The sequence below is a fragment of the Ctenocephalides felis genome, unplaced genomic scaffold (assembly GCF_003426905.1).
Source record: "Ctenocephalides felis isolate EL2017-DRISC unplaced genomic scaffold, ASM342690v1 CF-g0.4_SCAFFOLD_01886, whole genome shotgun sequence".
Classification (NCBI taxonomy): Eukaryota; Metazoa; Arthropoda; class Insecta; order Siphonaptera; family Pulicidae; genus Ctenocephalides; species Ctenocephalides felis.
In genome coordinates, this window is record NW_020538040.1 from 152,897,003 (window position 1) to 152,918,963 (window position 21,961).

A 21,961-nucleotide genomic window follows, 5' to 3' on the forward strand; every position below is an offset into this window, starting at 1 on the left:
GTTATTATTATATCTATATTATATTTATAATTGTGCAGTTTCAGATAATTCACCTAATTTGATAATTCACAATTGTCAATTAATTTACATTATATTGTAATTATAATTACAATTAATTGTATTATTATATTGTACAATTAATAATAACAATATTCGTATGATTATAAAAAACTATAATTTACTCTTAATTCGTTTTTCGAATTTATGTAATATTAATTATTTTAAAATTGAAATGTAACTTTATTTCTTCTCAAAAATCAATCCTAATTTAGAATAATTAGATCAACTGGCAATTTTCTTTTCATCCCAGTAAAAACTCTTCTTATATATGATTTTCATATTACATAGCACGCACTCACCGCGTTATAGGAGGGTTAACTCTGTATTTACGTATAGGAAAACAGTAGAAGACAAAAAGAAATTAATTGCATCATTTTGAAATTACTCTTATTCTCTTTGATATGCAATATGGAAAGAAGACTAAATGTAAACAAATGAAATGCTGAAGGTCATTTAATTCAGAGAAGTGTGTGCGTATTATGCAACATGGTAATACACCCAGTGCTGAATTTACTGCCCAGGGCGGCAAATTTTCGGGGGCGGCAAAATTTGGATAGTGAAAAATATTCTGTATAATATAATTAACTATTTTTTTTAATAACATTTTTAATTTTAAGAAATATAATTAACAAAACAAAATACGATTGCAAAGCAAAATTTGGCAATTTGGCTAATATAAAGATTCGTAAATGAGTTGAAAGTTTAAGAAAAATATGTTTTTCAGATCTCGAGCCCGATGATGATTTTTGCACTTCCAAGCTTATAGCGCAAAAAAAATAATAACTAGTGACGCATGGCATTATGCCTTAAGGCAAATTACTGAAACTTCCCATACTGAAAATTACTTTCTCTAAAGAGCTTTAAAATTTTTTGAAAAATGAAAAAAAAAAGAATTTAAAAAACCTTTAATTTTAAATTTTGAAGTTTTTTGAAAATTATGAACTTTTATTTATTAAAATTAAATTTTATTTGAATGATTCGATTCCTATTGATAACAGGACGTGCCGAATAGTTATTGGCCAAGGTAGGTCCAATTGTTTCGAAAATACGGACCAAAATGCCAAAACGATAATTCAGTTTTTGAGAAACGGAACGTCCAATATCATTCAAAAAAAATTTACATGTATAGACAAAATGAAGAACTGCTTGTATTTGTGAGAGGCAGGTCTAGTGGTTTTGGTAATCCAATAAAGAAAATTGAAAAAGAAACATTTGGCGGTCAAAAGTGATTATTATACATATGCACATCAAGTTATCAGATATTTTAATAATAAGTATAAATTGTGTTTACATTTCTATGGGTTCTGTAACATCATTTATCCGTCATACTGCAACGCGGCGCTTACTTAATAGGGCAATTTTAATTTTTTTTAAATTTAATTTTAATTTTTAGTACGAGAAGTTCCATACATACTATTTATAGTATGTAATGGTAATAAATGTTTTGCAATCAAATAGTTATTTTAATTTTAGTACAATGATATATAAAACTATTTAAGTAAAAATTCAGGGATGGGGCGGCAGTTTTGTCAGTGCTCCAGGGTGCCAAATTTCTAAAACGGCCCTGAATACACCACCTATAATTTAGAATTTTTTACTTTATTGCAGGAATGGTCACACATTATTGAATGATGAGAAAAATAATAGAAATTTTCCGAAAATCGTATGATCGGTTCTTATAAGTTGAAAATAATTCAGAAACAAAAATAAAAATCATTTAACGTAATTCACTCACAAGGGGTAATGTTTTCAAGGGGGTACAATTCAAAAGTTGCAGCAGCTAGCGGTACTGTACAAAGTATGATTGTTCAAAATATTTTTTTCAAATTTACTATAAAAACTTTAATTATTAGTTTATATAATTGACGACATAAAGCAAGAGATAAAAAAAAATGTATGATATAACGTATGTATGTATACTCGAATCCAAACGCAATCGAACACCTGTCGTAAGTACGTCAAAAATTACTTTTTTCTTTAAAATGTATATACAATTATAATTTTCACAAATTTATAAATTCTGAAACTCGTATATGGCATAAAACGGAATACTCGGAAAACCGTCAAATTGGCGGGATTGGACGATTACCCAAAAAATTAAAATACATTTTCTTCATTTGCAATATTATGCCTTCAAATAGTAAATATAATGGTAACAAGGAGTCTAAAATGCACTAAACTGGATTTAATTATGTAATTTAGTATACAATAGAATAGCTAACAAAAAAGATCATCTCATCTCATCACTTGAAACTCGGATTTTAAGAATTGTTTTGTACCGTCAAAAATATATCAAGTAACTACCTATTTTGCATACTGAACATTCTATTATCAAGTTTTAGACGGTCTGTCACATTATTATAGACATTTTTTTTTCAAGTATAGTGAATTGCATTTTGCATTACAGATGTGTTTGTGATAGTGTTAACCGGCTTAGTACCGTTTTGTTTTCTATTTTACTGTAAATAATTTAATTAACTGTATACTGTAATGAGACTAATCCTGTATCCGAAAAACATAAAATGTATGAAATATAATATATAATGTTTCAAATCAGTAAACGTCAACATCAGGATTTCAAAAAAGTTGCCTAAACGTGCAATAAAATTCGAATCTATAAGAAAAATGCATAAAAGACATCTAAGTAATATTTAAAAAAATATGTTCTAAAAAAAATATGGTTACCGTGTAGATCCCACTATTTTTAACTTCCCGTAGGGCAAGTTATAGTAATCGCAAAAAAATCGAAAATGAAATTTTTTATATATCTTTACGTTTCAAAAGCTTCTGAACATTTTGGCATACCTTATAATTAGAAAAAATAGATGTATGTGTGTGTGTTTACGTATATATGAATATTTACGAAACTCCCGTAAACCGATTGTTGAATAAAAAATTTAATAGTAAAAAAGGTTAAATAAGTCATTCAACGTAAATCACTTATATGGAGAAATATTATGCGTACTGAGTTGCATCAAGAAAGATCTACAAGGTGGAACAGCCTTATCATGATCGATCCAAATAATACAAATTTTCTAAAAAATATCGATTAACATGTATTAGTTTATATAAATGACGTCATAATACATAAGGCATAATAAGAAGACGCAGTAAAAAGTATGATGTAACGCATGTGTCCATAATAAAAGTCGAGTACAATTGTGACATGTGTTTTAAATAAAATTATTAATGTTTTTTTCTTTAAAATATACGCTCCAGAAATTATATATTTAGCTAAATGAAATCGAACTAAAAAAAACCTCGAAGATTAACAAAGCGTCACGAATAAAAACATTCAACGTAAATCACTTACATGAAAAAACGATGCGTACAGTTCAACAGTTGCAGCAAGAAAGAAGTGCAAGCTACCACGATCGCTTCGACAATGCAAAACATAGACATGCATATTTTTATAAAGTGAAGATCATAAACTCAATTTTGCCATGCGATTAATTCACAGCAAGTGCCGCCACTTGCGACAAATAATGGAACCATCTAATTTGACAGTTCGTGCCTCACAATTGTGCAAAATCTTGTCATCTATGATGATGTCTTTGTTGACCTTGATCGATGACATGAATGGTAGCAACAAGCATACACCGAATCGAAGAATTTATACTTGTTTATCTATGCGTAGAATGCATTCACTAAATCGATATTTTGTTGACTATTAAATAATTACCATTTGTTCTAAAAATTATTTTAAATACATGAAATATTATAATTCGTTGCTAATTAAATTGCGTTTGTGTAAAAAAGTAATTTTTACACTTTACTCACTAAGTAATTTGATAAATAAACCAGTGGGGCGCATAGCATCGTGCCTTAACACACTTTCGGCGGATAGGATTTCGGGCTAACTTGTACCCGTAGCGGGGTTTTCACAACGGTGCGAATGCGTATAAGCATGGCATGAAAGCACAGTCTTTTACTTACAATACTTACTGCCCAAATTCAAACGCAGTAGTAAATACTATAATATTAAGTTATTATGAGGTAAAACTATCAATACTGAAAGTAAAACATTTGCAAATAAAGTTGAATATTATTACGCAATGATACATATGTTTAGTGTTTAGACAATGAAATGAAAAATGTAATTAATTCTAAAAATTTAAAACAAAATGCACAGAAACATTTTCTATACGTTTTCTTACGTAATTACTCACAAGTTTAGTCTGTGAAATACAAAAAAATTTAATCTTAAAAAGCAATTAATCAAAATACACAGAAAAGTTTGTTATACGAGGTGTGTTCAAAAAGTACCCGGAATTTTTAAATTTCGCGGGTCTGGAGTGTCTGATAGTCAAAATTTTTTTTTATTGTGTTGGTATACATGCCCCTAAAGTATGATGAAATTTTCAGCTATATTCACTGTTTACTTTGTCTGTGGTAGTCGCTAAGGTTCGACGTGTTTTTCTGAGCTCGGCGATTTTTACAATGGAAGAATTGAAAAGTCAAAGAATTTGTATTAAATTTTGCGTAAAAAATGAAATAAAGTGTAACAAAGTGTGTGAAATGTTACAAAAAGCCTATGGTGAGTCTGCTATGAAAAAAACAAGTGTTTACGAGTGGTATAAGCGTTTCCAAGATGGCCGCGAAGATGTTGAAGATGACGAACGCTCCGGTCGACCCAGCACGTCAACAAACGATGAAAATGTGAAAGAAGTGGAAAAAATGGTTATGAATGATCGCCGAATCACAATTAGAGAAGTTGCTGATGAAGTTGGCATATCAATTGGCTCATGTCATAACATTTTTTCAAATGTTTTGGGCATGAAACGAGTGGCAGCAAAATTCATTCCAAAACTGCTGAATTTTGACCAAAAAAGCAATCGCATGAACATCGCTCAAGAGCTGTTAAATGACGTCAACAACGATCCAAGTTTGCTTGAAAGGGTCATAACTGGTGATGAAACATGGGTGTACGGTTATGATGTCGAAACCAAAGCCCAATCGTCCCAATGGAAGAGCCCAGGTGAGCCAAGACCGAAAAAAGCACGTCAAGTTCGATCGAATGTCAAGGTTTTGCTTACTGTTTTCTTTGATTATAACGGCATAGTGCATCAAGAGTTCTTACCACAAGGTCGTACGGTTAATAAGGAGTATTACCTTGAAGTGATGCGACGTTTGCGCGAAGCAATCCGAAAAAAACGCTCCGATTTATGGAAAAACAATTCATGGCTGTTGCACCACGATAACGCACCTGCTCACTCGTCGTTGCTTGTTCGTAATTTTTTTGCCAAAAACAATACCGTAGTCATGCCCCAACCTCCATATTCACCCGATATGGCTCCGTGTGACTTTTTCCTATTCCCAAAGTTGAAGAGACCCATGAAAGGACGGCGGTTTTCCTCGATTGAAGAAATAAAGGCCGAATCGCTGAGAGTGCTCAAGGACATATCAAAAAGTGAATATCAAGGGTGCTTCGAAAATTGGAAAAAACGCTGGCATAAGTGTATTATATCTGGGGGGGACTACTTTGAAGGGGACCACATTAATGTAGACGAATAAACTAGCTGTAAGTGGAATTCTGTCTTAAGGCAATTAGGGCATCGTGCCTTAAGGCAAATTGCTGGAACTTCCCGTACCAAAAATTATTATTTTTTTTTTAAAACGATTAACATTTTTGAAAAAAAATTACTTTGAAAAATAAGATTTTTGAGAAACTATAAATTGGACAAAAAATTAGTTTTATTTTGAAAAAAATAATTTTTTTTTAAAAATTTTTTTTTTAAAAAATTTGTTTTTTTGAAAAAAATTTTTTTTTCTTTATTTTGACATATTGTGGAAGATCTGAACTTTTTTTTCAAAGCAATCGTACTGCTTTAACTACATAGGGACAAAATATAAAGCGCGTAAGCGCCGCGTCGCTGTCTTACGCATAAGCATTGGTACGGAACCGATAGGAATGTTAACAAAATGTATACTTATTGTTAAAATCTCTATAAAATGTCTGATAATTTGATGTGCATATGTCTAATGATCATTTTTGACCGCCAAATGGCTCATTTTTTTACTTTTTCCTCTATATCTCCGAAACCGCTGGACCTACCTTCATGAAAGTTGTATCGATTCTTCATCTTGTCAATACAAATAAAATGTTTTTTGAATTATTAAAATCGGACGCTCCGTTCTCTTAAAAACTGAGTTACCGTTTTCGGAACTTTTTGCCCCGTATCTTCGGAACGGCTTGACCTGCCTTTGCCAAAAACTAATCAGCACGTCTCCTTATCAATACGGATCGAATGTTTTTTGAATTATTCAAATCGGTTGATCCGTGTTCCCGAAATCGTCGACGAAAATTTGTATCCGCACATACATACACACACATACATACATACATACATACACACACACATACACACACACACACACACACACACACATACATCCATTTTTTCTAAGGTATGCCAAAATGTTCAGAAACCTCTGAAACGTAAAGATATATAAAAATTTTCATTTTCGATTTTTTTGCGATTACTATAACTTGCCCTACGGGAAGTTAATAAATATTTTTTTGAAAAAACGAAAATTCCGGGTACTTTTTGAACAGACCTCGTATATAGGTTTTTTACACGAGTATACACTACACATTTTTACGCAATAAGTTTAGAATTGAAGAAATCATTTGGACTATTTTTTTGAAGAATTGTAACAAAACTTCTTGGCGTCTTCTAAATATTGTCTCTCCTCTTTTAAGTTTCAAATTTTTAAGTTCTTCAGGAAGGCCCCTGTTTGTTCTTATAGTCTCACAAATCCTAGTTTTATTTTGTAGTAATAATAAACTTTTATTTAAACTATTATAAAAATTGTCCATGTATACATGATGCCACAAATTTAAATAAGGTTCTAATATATCTAATATAGTTGTCTGTTGTAAACTATTGCCATTTCCATAGTAAATTTTTAAATTGCATATGTAGTCTGACTTTGCTTCGCAAGCCATTCTAATCAGAATACCATATTTTACTATTTTTGCTTAAATGCTTGTTTTAAATATGATAAATATTTTTAATTAGATTAGATTTTAAATATAAATTTGAAGATTTATTTAGGTAATAGGAAGTAACAGGTTATTAAATACATTTAATTCCGTTGAATTCTTTTAAATAAAAGAAATTGGATAATAAAATACGAGAAATATGATATCATACATTTTCAAATTACCTGTAATCCAAGCACAATTGAAAAACATTCGTCATTCAACAGTAAATTAATCAATTAGTTTTATTACTCGCCGGATACTGTATTTGATAAAATTACCTGTTGCCAGGTACGTAAATTAGACAAAGTAATTCCATTCTCCAATCATGTATAAAGTACCTATATCACTTATAATCATACTATATACAATCTAGAGTTTTACGTTGAAAATTCGATTATTTTTAATATTGTACGAAATTAATTTTTATGGTGTATAAATTAGTGACAAACCTAATAGTTAATTACATAAATAATAATATGATTTTATAAGCTACGTTCGATTGCTTGTAAAAATGTAATAGCTTATTTTTAACATTGTTTTTGAATTTTAAATTATATGAATTATCGAAACGCAATAAATACAAAGATAGCAAAATATTTATGTAACATATACGTATTTACGTATCGAAAATAATTTTGAAGAATAAATTATAATTTTATTATAGTTTTATAATAAATATAAAACTAGCGTTGCAACCGCTCATAGTAAGAAATTTCGTTCGCTCTTCGCATCTAGCGTACCGACCGAGTACCCGAAAATACCCGCACCCGCAGTTGAATGACAATCCTAAAATCGAGTACCAGTACCCGCACCGCCGAAAGTGTGTTAAGGCAAATTGCTGGTACTTCCCGTGCCAAAATATATTTTTTTAAAAAAGGTTGACATTTTTGAAAAAAAAATTACTTTGACAAAACTGGATTTTTGAGAAACTATACATTTTGAAAAAAAAAATTTTTGGAAAAAGAAACTTTTTGAAAAAAATGTTTTCTTTATTTTGAAATATTTTGGATGTTCTGAACTTTTTTTCAAAGCGATCGTACTGCTTTAACTGCATAGAGACGAAATATCGAAGCGCGTCGCCGTCTAACGGATAAACACTGGTACGGAACCCATAAAAATGTAACCTTATTTGTATGAATGTAAATTTATACTTATTGTTAAAATCTCTATAAAATATCTGATAATTTGATGTGCATATGTCTACTGATCAGTTTTCGACCGCCAAATGGCATCTTTTTTACTTTTTTTTACTAGATCTCCGAAACCGTTAGACTTGCCTTCATGAAAATTTGATCAGTTCTTCATCTTGTTAATACAATTAAAATGTTTTTTTGAATTATTCAAATCGGACGCTCCGTTCTCTTAAACACTAAGTTACCGTTTTTGGTACTTTTTGCCCCATATCTTCGGAACGGCTAGACCTGCCTTCTCCTTATCAATACAAATTGAATGTTTTAATGAATTATTCGAATGGCTTCATCCGTGTTCCCGAAATCGTCGACGAAAATTTGTACCCGAACACACACACATACACGCACACACACACACATACATCAATTTTTACTAAGGTATGCCAAAATGTTCAGAAGGGTTTGAAACGTAAAGATATAAAAAAATTTCATTTTCGATTTTTTGCGATTACTATAACTTGCCCTACGGGAATTTTTTTTTAGTAATAATAAACTATGTAAGTGCAAGTAAAAGTAAAAAATTAAGTGTACAGTAAAGTGAAGTAAGAAAATGTAAAACTAGGTGAAAGTGACATTTTGCCTAAAGAAAAGTTGCGAAAACTTCTCGATATGTGTAAATAGTCTACTAAATCAATATGTTGAGATTTACCAACTTTTAAAATGTGATGATAAAATTTAGAAATTTTGATACTAAGCATTATTCCAATATTTGATGATTTTTTATAATTAAACCATTTTTCATAGGCCTTGCGAATATGGCAGTTGTTCCTCAAGGCCAAGAAGTCAAACAAAGTATTATTAAAATTTTCAATTTTCTTTCAACAACTAATTATGAAGAAACGGTTTGGCTGATCTTAACTAGAAATCAATCAGTATGATTCTTAACTGATATTTTGACTTCTCAAAATAGTTTCAGGATTTTTGATGAAAACGTTGATGAAGATTGTTGACACTTATGTGCTAGCTATAAAGTAACTGCTCGGCCGATCTTCAAATATGTCTTTTAAATATTTAAAATTGATGCAGCCGTTTTTCGAGAAAGCGACGACGATAAATATAAATTTCTCATTTGCACATACATTACATTACAGTTTTCCCTATTGCATATTTTTTGCACTATTCTGAATGACTTAAAATGTCAAATTTTAACACACACATTTTGACGTCAAACTATTCAGATTGACTTGATATGTCAAGAAAATCAAATAATTTAGAATTTCTATCTAAATCATTCTATCTTACCAAGAAATTCGATTTGCTAATTTTATGTTTCCAAAGCTTCAAGTCATATTGAATCGTTGGACACCAAAATTGGAAAATGTATTTGTGTGTATATGTGAACCATAATTTAACCTTTTCTCAAACCGATATCACAAGTGAGTGAAATACTTTTTGATGAAGTTTTTGCTAATTATCCTGAAGTGTTTTTGAAAATTTTGAATCTGTTTCAAACATATCCATTAGTAATCATGCTTACTAGCTTTTGGTAAAGATCTGCAGAATGCTACTTACACTTAGTTTGTTTTTTCGTTCTTCACTTAGATTTTATACATTAAGTAATAATGGGCCTGGCCGTGGATGAGTGGTTAGAGGTATTGGCGGTTCCAGGTTCGATATACCCCTTGAGGCAGCCTGATGTCCAGTAGAATTGACATAGATTTTCACTTGAAAATATAGATGACAATATCTTTCCAAACTAGCCCTTACTCGGCATTGCTGCATCTATAAAAAAAATTCGCTATTACAGATATTGTAATAAAATAGTTCATCTCACAGGCATAATATACTTGAAAAAAGTAAAAAAATAATAAAATAACAAGTGATCATTTATGAATAGATCTGTAAAATTTTGGAATTTAAGGGTACTAAATCTTGAATATCGGTATATCGTCTTCGATTGAATAAAAAAAAAATTTTGCCAAAAAAATGGGTTTTTCTTGGTTATTCTACGGATCTATTGAGTGATGGGTTAAGAGTACAAAATCTTGAATAAGAAATTCGAGCAAGTTGTGATCATATATATATATATATATATATATATATATATATATATATATATATCGTATATGTATATGTATAATTTGATATTTGCACAAAATCGAATCTGTTTTCATTCGTCCTTGCGTCAAGAAGCGACTGTACAAAAATACTTTATTCATATTAAACGCGCGTTAGTTCCAGGAGTTGTAACAATGACAGCTGGTTTGTTCGGGAGCGCGCTGTGAAATATATGGAAAAGACAGAGGGCTGGTAATTTTCTTGTCAGAGTAAAAAAATAAATAGGTCAACAATAATAATAATAATATGTAAATAGAATCACAATCGTCAATGAAGCGACAAGTGTGACACAACGCACTTTATTATTTATTGGCTTATGTTTTCTTCACAATTTAAAAAATAGCATGAATAGTGAAGAAGAATTAACATTAAATTATTAATACTAATTATTATCAATGTACCATATTTTGTTATTTTTACAATCTTATTTAAAACCATAATTTTTTTAAGGTTGAGCAATCACTGCAATCAGAACCAAAGAGATTTCTATAAGCTGTTATGATGGTTTTATAGAATGCAACTCAATAGTTGACCAATCTCTACGAGTATTTCATATTGTTTATTATTCGATTTTTATTATTACTTATGATTTGAAATTTGATTCAGAAATGGCGGGCACAAGCTGATTTCATTCGGCAACATACTACTTTTATCTATGTTTTCAAATGAAAACCGATGTTGTTACTACTTGACAACAGGCTGTCCAAAGTGGATAACAAGGTTTCAGCTTTGAAACTATCTAGATAGAACGATATTTAGAAGACAATAGGTTTATTTTATAAATCAAAGATAAAATTGATAATATTTATTAGTTATGAAGCAGAGTAGCACTTACAAAGTTTTTAAAATAATTGGGCTGGCTGAGCATTGTACAAAACATCAAATTCTGTCTATGTTTTATAAAATATGCATAAATGTGCTAAAAAATTATGTAGTTTATTTTGCATTTAAAACTTCAAGACCTATAGTTAAGACATAGCGTGTTAATTATTGTAGAATGTAAATATTTTTTAGTTTCTAGTTCTCACGATATTTCTGATCGTGCTCATTTTGGTATAAAACATTATTTTGCTGAAGAATTGCATATAATTAGTAACTGATACAACTTTTTGACAGTTTTTATTATATCAAAATTATCTTAACAATTCATTTTTAACCTTCCTATTTTAAGTTTATATCATCACAATTATATTTATTACATACGTTTCTTTTTGATATTGCCCTTATATTTTATAATTCATATCAGAAATTTGAGAATTTTAGAGGATATTTAAAGGTTTGTTTCCGTAAAAAGAATCTCAAGACATTACTAATCAACTTTTATGGACCGATTTGGCCGCATAACAGATCAATGTTATGGCAAGGCTATGTTATGAAGAATTTTTTATACAAAATCGTTTTAAATATTGACAAAAGCCATGTAGTTGTTGTGCAGTCAGGTGTTTTTCTCAGGTTGTAAGATAGAAAACCTAACCTAGAAACAGCACAAATGTCTAAAAAAAGATCTTAGATAACATGGTCTTTCTGACCCAGCTTCATAAGATACGAGTTACGTTGCAGTTTATGTGTAAAACACCCGAATGCACAGCAAATACATGATATTTTGACAGTATTCAATATGACTCAGTACCATAATGTATGCAAGGCAGAACCGGCGGCAGATGATGGCGTCATATTATGTTTCGCAGTTCAAGCAACCTGTCATATTATTATACTTGCTTTTTTTCAAATTATTGTCAATTGTATATTATAATTATATTGCTAGACCTTATGTCATTTATTTTGTATTAGTGTTAATCGATGTAAAAAGTCTAATAATTCAGTCAAATAATTGTTCATCTGAATATATTATCTTACGCTCAGATAATTATCAGATAATGCAGATTTCACAATTACTACAATAATAAAAATAATTTTAGGTATTCGATTACCAGCTCTTCTTCTATTACACTTGTGTGGTTAGGCTGGTTGGTTCGTAGTACGGAACCCATGCCGGTACCGGAACGCGTTCCGGAGAAAAGCGCGGTAACGACGACCGACTTCCGAAACCTCGCGAGAGATATTTATAACCGGCACATATGCAGGCTTTGCTTACAGTCAGGCAGGTTTGCCTTTGATAATGGAACTGATCTTTCGGTTTAATCGATTTTTACTAGATTTTATACATTATACGGAAGCCAAAAGGTGTAAAAAATGGATACTTAATATCAGGCGATTTAAAATACTTGCATAGATTGTTTTTAATGAATATTTATAGTCATTTTTGAACTATTAACTATGTTTCTATAGCGATTAATTTATTATATCAATCATAATTAATTAAATAGTATTAGTAAGAGGGTTATTAATCAATCAGTAGTTTTTAAGACGTTTCCAGATTCATGAAAATAACATCATTATAATAAATTACCTGAAAGAATTCACAGAATATGAACTGTTAATTAATTAAATATTTCAAAAAGATTAGAAAAATGGATACAATATCAAGAAATTTAAAATACTTACATACATTATTTTTAAAAAATATTTAGTCATTTTTAAAGCATTATTTTAGATTTTATTACAATTAATTTATTATGTCTATTATAAATGATAATTGATTGTTTCGTGTGGAATGCATGTGCAAAAAAAATATAGTATGGAATAATATTGTTTAGTCAACAAGCAGCTTTATACATGTTTGCAAGATTATTAAAATTACAATATTGTTATCTAAAATATAATTTACAGTGAGGAATTAAATATTTCACAAAGAGTTGAAACCATTAACTGGTTATTTTGGATTTTTATGTTGGTATCAGAAAGAATGATATGCGAATAAATTAAAATAAATTATTTTCATAGACAATTTTAAAATCCTGAAAAATTTTTACATATTTTTGTAAAATTATTTCATAATTTTTATTTATTAAAATTTCATAAGCATATATAATGATCATGATATAGCAAGTTTATAGACCAAAATTTGTTCAAACTATTACAACAAAGCAAGTCGTAGGTGGTTTGGCCTGCAGGATGCCAAGTGGTATGATATGAAATTTACACTCGATGTTATAAATTTCAAATATTATCTCAGGTGAATAATCTTTCGTGAGCATTACTGCAATACATGTAACCCAATACTATTCGATACACATATATAATTTATATAATCCATAGTAACATGAAACAAGAGTGTTTGACCGCTAGGTTGCCCTCTCATAAAACATAGAAAGCTAACAGATTAGGAAGTAATTTAGCAAGCACAGTTCACAGAAATCGTCGTTCTAATCAATGTTAAAAACGCGCTGAGAAGAAATATCTAAGCGCTCAAGCGCCGCGTCGTAATCGAATAAACAACGGTACGGAACCCATAGAAATGTAAACAAAATTTGTACTCATTATTAAAGTCTCTATAAAATATCTGAAGATGTGATGTGCATATATCGAATGATCCCAATTAGGATTGGGCTTTACAAAATTTTAATCCTTTATTTAGTCAATTCAAGTAAAATGTTTTTCGAATCATTAAAAATGGACGCCCCGTTTTATCAATAACTGAATTCCCATTTTTTGACTCGCACCTTCGAAATTGCTGGGCCTGCCTTTGCCAAAAACTAATGAGCACGTCTTCCCATCAATACTATAAGCAAAAGTTAACGTAAGTGTAATTAGTTTCAATTAAATAGTTATGAACCAAATTACAAAACAAATATTTTTTAAGAATTGTGTTACGTATTAAAAGTTAGTAAATATTTGAGTTAAAATTATTATACGCATGCATATAATCCCATTTTACATAATATAAAAACACAATATAGAATATTGTATTGTACATCAGCCACTCATAGCAACAATTTTAATCCAGTGCTACTAGATTTTTCTATTTTTACAAAGACCAGAGTAAGAAAAAAATCTTCGTTGCTAAAGGCCATGTTTGTGACGCACGATTTATAAAACTACATTTGACTTTTGTTCCGACCTCGCACTGAATAATAAATAAGATTAATGACAATTGCAGGGAATGAATGAACGAATAAAATACGAAAAAGTAACAACGTAAAACATTTATACAACTAAACCATAACAGATATATAAGAATATAAAAATAAACAAGTTCCACAATAAGAAATTCTCTGAGCTTTATCAAAAGTAGTATTATGATTCAAAGAATCATTGTATCAGCATGTCAAATCGTGTACTGATACAAATTATATTTGTAATGCAAAAAAATGGAAAAGACTTGAGAGAAAGTCCGATGGAACTAGTAAAGTCAGATATTTGGGTTATGAATATTCTTTATCTGGTTACTTGGCAAGGATTATAAAATTTGGATGATGTAATTATGTACATTTCCGAAAAATATTTTCTATATAGAAATATGATTGAGATAAAAATAAACTAGTGGAGCGCATGGCATCGTGCTTTAAGGCAAATTGCTGAAACTTTCTGTATCATAAATTAATTGTTTTGAAAAGATTAACATTTTTCAAAAAAATTACTCTGAAAAAATTAGATTTTTGAGAAACTACAAATTTTTGACAAAATATACTTTTTTTTGAAAAAAAAGACTTTGAAGAAAAATTTATTTTGAAATATTTTGGAAATTCTGAACATTTTTTCAAAGCAATCGTACTGCTTTAACTACATAGAGACGAAATATCGAAGTGCGTAAGCGCCGCGCCGCCGTCTAACGGATAAACATTGGTACGGAATTACCGTTTTTGACACTATTTGCCCCATATCTTCAAAACGGCTAGACTTGCCTTTGCTAAATACTAATCAGCACGTCTCCTTATCAATACGATTCGAATGTATTTGAATTATTCAAATGGCTTCGTCCGTGTTCCCGAAATCGTCGACGAAAATTTGTATCCGCACACACACACATACACGCACACACACACATATACACACACATACATCCATTTTTTCTAAGGTATGCCAAAATGTTCAGAAGGTTTTGAAACGTAAATATATATAAACATTTTCATTTTCGATTTTTTTGCGATTACTAAAACTTGTCCTACTAGTGCTACATTACAGATACAGCCTTAAAGTAAATTGGTGGCGCTTTCCGTGGCGTAATTTAATGTTTTTAAAAACTTTAACCTTCAATATTGTACTTATTACTAAAACTCTATAAAATATCTCTATATATGTACAGGATAAATTATATAAACTATATAAGGTTTTGTGGCATTCGTGCAGGATATAATAATCACATTAAAAAACGTGATACTTTGGATTTGTGTTTGCCAAATTATCGTAATATATTCACATTATGCAGTTGTATTCAAATTTTTTTACACTTGTATATCGATAAGTATTCAAATATTATATATAGACTTAGATTAGATTAGATAAACATTTAAAATTATATATAGATAAAACTTAATATATAGGAATTGATTAATATTTTTTGTATTCATTTAAGTTTTTCATTATTTTTATTTTCATTTTTCTCTAAACAGTTTACAATTAGTCTAACCTGTAACAGTACTTTAAATTTTAAATTACTACAATATACCTAAGCCTCACAATCCTATTTTAATTAAACATAGTGCAGACAAATTAAATTACATTCTCTAATTTATGCTAATGTATTTATTACAGTACCTATAACAATTCATAAATGCTAAATTATTTATTCATTACAATTAAAGTAATGAAGTTGGAAAAGTAACTCCGGGCATTAATGAAAGTAAATGCAGCGAATCTTTGCTGAATTGTAGTTTCACTTTATTATAAAAATTCACAGTTATATTTTATTAATTTTAATTCAATTCAATTCAATTTTAATTAAATTTAAAAAAATGTATTACTTTATTTAATATTTGGTATTTAATTTAATAATTATAATATTTTATTAACTTATTAATCAATTTCAACTTAAATTAAAAATATTTTTTAACTTATTATTTGATTATTATATATTTGTTTATTTAAGTATAGTTCAACATAAAGTTTTAATTCTTGATAACTTGGTCCTACATATATTCACGGTTACGCTTCCAAAGATTAAATGAACAAAATAAATTAAAGTTTACCACATTTACCCAAAAATTGTCATAATTTCATCAAAGCTTTAGGTTGTACTTAAAAGCTCACAATTTTCAAACTACGTGAAAAATTTTTTTCTAAAGTTTTTCAAGACTGTTAGTGGTGTTAGTTAATATTATCACCACGTTTCAGCTTGACGTCACGGTCTAATAAAAATTAATTATTATAAATATACCATAAGCTTAAAGGGCAAAAATTGATACGATTCCAAACTGTTGCAATTCAAAACATATTGCCTGCAACCATTTCAATTAATAAAAACATCATTTACTCCTTGTTAATGAGAAAGCGCTTCAAATGAATTGCCAGTTCCCATAACGAAGGACTCAAATGCTTATGCGTGCGAAATAAGGTGTCCGATTTTAATTACCTGTCAAAATTAAATCATTCTCTTTTGAATTTGTACTCGATTGGCAAGTAATATCAATGCATTTGTGAACATCATAACTAATGTAATTAGTTTTTTTTATAATTTTTATTATACCTCACTCAATGTTTCGCGGAGTGGCGGCTACTGGGTCATTAGCACCTCGGTTTATGTAAAAATATAGATGAACCTAATTACTAAAGTAAGAGGTCCATTCAACGAACTCGAAATTACATTGATAAAAGTTATAAAAAAAGATATGATCAAATCGTTCTACGGCGTAACTGTAATATAAATAACTATAATTTGAGTTAAAATTCGGTTGCGTGTTATATTTCTTTTGGAAATTAAAACTTAATTGGCAGTTGGATAAATAAATAGAACGTTTACGATAGGTACGAAAAAATAGAGTTCGAGGCCGTGCGAATAAATTGAAGGAAAATAACCCTTGATTCATTAAGTGATCTATATTAAATGATTGAATCAATTCTCATAAAATGTTTATTATAATAAATTCTAACATTTAACGAATCATTGGAAACATATATTAATGAATTACTCATTAAAGTGAATACTAGTACTATTTGATTTAATAATTTAGCTCAATAATTACATAAGTGTGTATGGGAGTGTGTGTGTCTATTTGATTATTACCTTAAATAAAATAGTTCAAAAAATGTGTTTTGTGATTGCTGTTGACTAGTAAATGTGAACAAAAATAAAAAAAACAAAGTATTTCAAAATTTCAACCATATTTGATAGATTTCGATTACTAATACGATCGATCTGATGGTTACTAATCAACAGTTTAAGAAATAACATGCTTTCTCAGAAAATTAAGGTCTGATTAAAAAACTTTAGTGTTTTTTATTTGATTCATAGATATCAGTTGGCAATTTAATTTTTAATAAATATCAGTTTAGTTTTTAGTGAGGTAGAGTCCCCATGGGGACAAAAATCAATTTTTTGTTTTAGTAATTATACTGGCAAAACCACACTACATCACAACAAATAATACATATCCAACAAATAACTGTCGAACTATATTTCGTAAAATTTCCAGCTAACTCATTATTGTAAAAATATGTTTTTTTTATAATTTTTTTTTGCTCCTTTTTACTACAAAGGAGCCATGGAGCAAAAAAGTTCACTATTAGATTTTTAATTTAAAAGAAGTTTTACAGAATAATAGTTACATTATTTAATCAATCGAACCTGTTTAATTATTAGGTGAAACTGCAAATTTAAATATTATATTTCAAAAGTATATTTCTAAACATAAACAAAAATCTTTATCAACTTACTACTATTATAAATCTTGCTTTGGTAAGCATTGCTGAGTAATTTGTCATAATCAAACTCATTGTTTCTCGAAATAAAATTAGTACAAATAAGGTAAATACAACTTGTATTTGAAATGTATATTTCAGGAGCACATTTTTTTATAACAATCACACTGCAAAAAATCTTTATATGGTTCTTCGCTAGAGTAATATATCATCAGAGTTGGAATAACTATTAATTTAATTTATCTCTTGTAAAATTGTTTTGCAAATTATTTAACATTTTTACTATTACTATTATTCTGATTATTTACACCCTGCCAGTAAAAGGTTCTAGTGGTCCTTTTTATCCCAATCACATGTAAGTTATTCTAGAGGTTATATAAAAAAAACAGTTGAGTCTATCTTAAAAATAACAATACACCTTATAAAATAACTAGCTGTAAGTGGAATTCTGTCTTAAGGCAATTAGGGCATCGTGCCTTAAGGCAAATTGCTGGAACTTCCCGTACCAAAAATTATTATTTTTTTTTTAAAACGATTAACATTTTTGAAAAAAAATTACTTTGAAAAAATAAGATTTTTGAGAAACTATAAATTGGACAAAAAATTAGTTTTATTTTGAAAAAAAAAAAATTTTTTTTTTAAAAATTTTTTTTTTTAAAAAATTTGTTTTTTTTGAAAAAAATTTTTTTTTCTTTATTTTGACATATTGTGGAAGATCTGAACTTTTTTTTCAAAGCAATCGTACTGCTTTAACTACATAGGGACAAAATATAAAGCGCGTAAGCGCCGCGTCGCTGTCTTACGCATAAGCATTGGTACGGAACCGATAGGAATGTTAACAAAATGTATACTTATTGTTAAAATCTCTATAAAATGTCTGATAATTTGATGTGCATATGTCTAATGATCATTTTTGACCGCCAAATGGCTCATTTTTTTACTTTTTCCTCTATATCTCCGAAACCGCTGGACCTACCTTCATGAAAGTTGTATCGATTCTTCATCTTGTCAATACAAATAAAATGTTTTTTGAATTATTAAAATCGGACGCTCCGTTCTCTTAAAAACTGAGTTACCGTTTTCGGAACTTTTTGCCCCGTATCTTCGGAACGGCTTGACCTGCCTTTGCCAAAAACTAATCAGCACGTCTCCTTATCAATACGGATCGAATGTTTTTTGAATTATTCAAATCGGTTGATCCGTGTTCCCGAAATCGTCGACGAAAATTTGTATCCGCACATACATACACACACATACATACATACATACATACACACACACATACACACACACACACACACACACACACACATACAAGGTAGAAACCTCTGAAACGTAAAGATATATAAAAATTTTCATTTTCGATTTTTTTGCGATTACTATAACTTTCCCTACGGGAAGTTAATTAAATAACGTACATTTAAAAATTATATTCAAGTATCGTAAACTAAACAACAGTGCTCACAATTAAAAAAATTAAAAACGAAAGAAAATACTTTTTGATTTTCAAATATCTTACTGTTTATCTCCTGATAGCAACTTTGTAAGAATCAAGGTGATGACTAGTTATACATATTTTCTCTCTACTTTCAAATATTATTGTTAGAAAATGCCTAATTTTACTTGTTTTTGAGATATCGATGGTAGACCTTTTTACCCGGAGACTTTTGAGCCCCACTCTATCCTATCGTTAAAAATACCATACTTTACTTGTTTTTAGTATAATGCTGCTAGACCTTTTTACACGGATTTCATTAAACCTCACTCTACCCTATTTCTACATAATTTTTGATTAACTTCTACCTAATTTCTAACAACTTACCTCAAAGAAAAACTCTACTTACACCTAGTTTGTCAACACTCTACGCAACGTATACTTTAAAAATGCTATCAAAGCCTTTATCACAAACTTTGATTGTAAGCAAATAGAGTAACCACCCCTCCGGAGTAGGTGACAACAGTAATATAGAGCGGGTCGCTAACAAACGCGAACATTCACATCCCTTCATTTCAACGCCGAAGATCTTAAGATATCATCGGCGTTTCGAAGCTTCTCCTACGGAAACGGAAGCCAAGAGGAGATGGCATCGCCGTTCACAGATGCCCGAGACGCTGGTACATCTTTGGCTCGTCTTTTGATTATTTCGGCGAACGAACGTTTCCTTAGATGGAAATGGTAGAGTTCGTGGTCTACCTAAGGAGCATTGATAGAGCACGTAGCTACATAACATGCCGGGGAAGGTTTCCACTCGATACAACGTATTTATCACAAACCAATAATAAATGAACGACTGAGGGGCTCGCCGAGCTCTCTCGATCGGGCGTATCGAATTAAACATGCGTTACAAATTAAACTTGTAAGACGGCAGAGATAACTGAGATGAATTTAATTAATTTAACAATTGTCTATTTTGATAATGCAAGCTATTTAAAAATAGGTGTACAAATTTATTATTTTGCCCATAGGATAATATTAAAAATTTTTTAGAGAATAATAAACTTCCTGAAAGAGAAGTTTATGTTTTCATAAAAAAATCTGATTTTATGCTAATTTTTAGTTTTCTCGACGTTTCAAGTTATTCTGAATCGAATAACGCCAAATTTGGAAGAAGTATATGTATGTGTAAACAGAGTGTTGGCCTTTCAACAATTTAAAAGCGATTCGATGTAACACGATAAGGACTAGCGTTTGTCAGTTTTGCGCGACGATCAGCTAAGCGGTTTCTTTGTAAGAAGCAATAAAGTAAGGAAAAAATTGTCTTTTAGCTCGCAATTCTGAATCAATTTTAAAAATTCAAAAACCACTCAAAAGATATATTGGTTGGAAATCGGTCTGATTAGTATTTGGTAAAGATTTGCTGCTTTTTTTTGACGATTTTTATGATTTTTTTAGCGATAAATATCATGGTCTTTTAGAACATAGGGGGAAGTTCTCGAATGCCGGACACCTAAGGTTATGTATAAATGTCCATTAAAATAAAAAAATGATATTTTACGAAATGTTTATTAAATTATAACTTATGTTAGATAACAAAGCTAGAAATCAAACGGTATTAACAAAAACGCAACCTTTGCTAAAAATAATTAATACTATCTATTAAACTTAGGCAACAAAAAATATGATTTTACAAAGTGGCACCTAGTACCGGACATTTTAAAATAAGCTGCATTGAACACATATGTAGCCATCTCCACACCCTGGAATGTCTGCACATGTGTGTTTGACGAATATTCTTAGATATTGCGAAAAAACAGTATTTATCCACCCTTTTGACTGGGCCACACCGATGCCCTCAGCTGGAGCATTCAACGAAAGATTTTCATTCTTTGACTAGGAAATACGAAAAATGGGGGAATGTAGTGACCGTTAGCACTCATACAGAACAAAATTAAATAATTAGAATAAATTACGTCAATTCTCACAAGAAATATCAATTTGGTTACTGTCCGGCGCTAAGGGACGACTTAGTGTCCGGTGCTAAAGGACAGGCATGTTCGTTCATTTGGTGGTACATACTAAAATTGTTTAAAATACTAATATTATTCTATCATTTCACGTATAACAATCAAGTACTACTTTTATCTTTGAATGCCACCCAAATGTAAATGCATAAATATACTAGAATTTCTTCAATTGATATTTAGGTGACGCCGTGATTTTGCGCCTAAAACAGCAAAGGGTTACTTTCGCCGTGGCCGTGTGCGTCATAGGTGAGTCTTGGCGCGTGATCCTACACCTGCGTGCCTCCCGCGCCCCTTTCACTTGTATTTTGAAATAAACAGATTGATACTCGCTTAAATAATACGTGTTAAATACAGTGTCCGGCGTTAGGTGCCGTCCGGTGTTACGGGACTTCCCCCTACTAAAATATAACGGCCCATATATTAAAAATTCATTATAGTTTGAACAAAATGAGCAGCGATTTTCGACGTTTGTAATATTAGTCTTTCATCGATGTTTTTTAAA

The 21,961-nt window shown here is 30.0% G+C and overlaps 1 long non-coding RNA gene across 1 annotated transcript in view; it reads right to left on the bottom strand.

The window, feature by feature from the left end:
• Positions 1-1,574: 1,574 nt before the first annotated feature.
• Positions 1,575-21,961, bottom strand: part of LOC113378538 — a 62,266-nt gene continuing 41,879 nt past the window's right edge. The window contains exons 2-3 of the long non-coding RNA XR_003367195.1: positions 9,751-9,960; positions 1,575-1,637 (exon numbers count right to left, since the gene is read on the bottom strand). This is a non-coding gene — a long non-coding RNA (uncharacterized LOC113378538). The remainder of the gene's footprint in view (positions 1,638-9,750; positions 9,961-21,961) is intronic.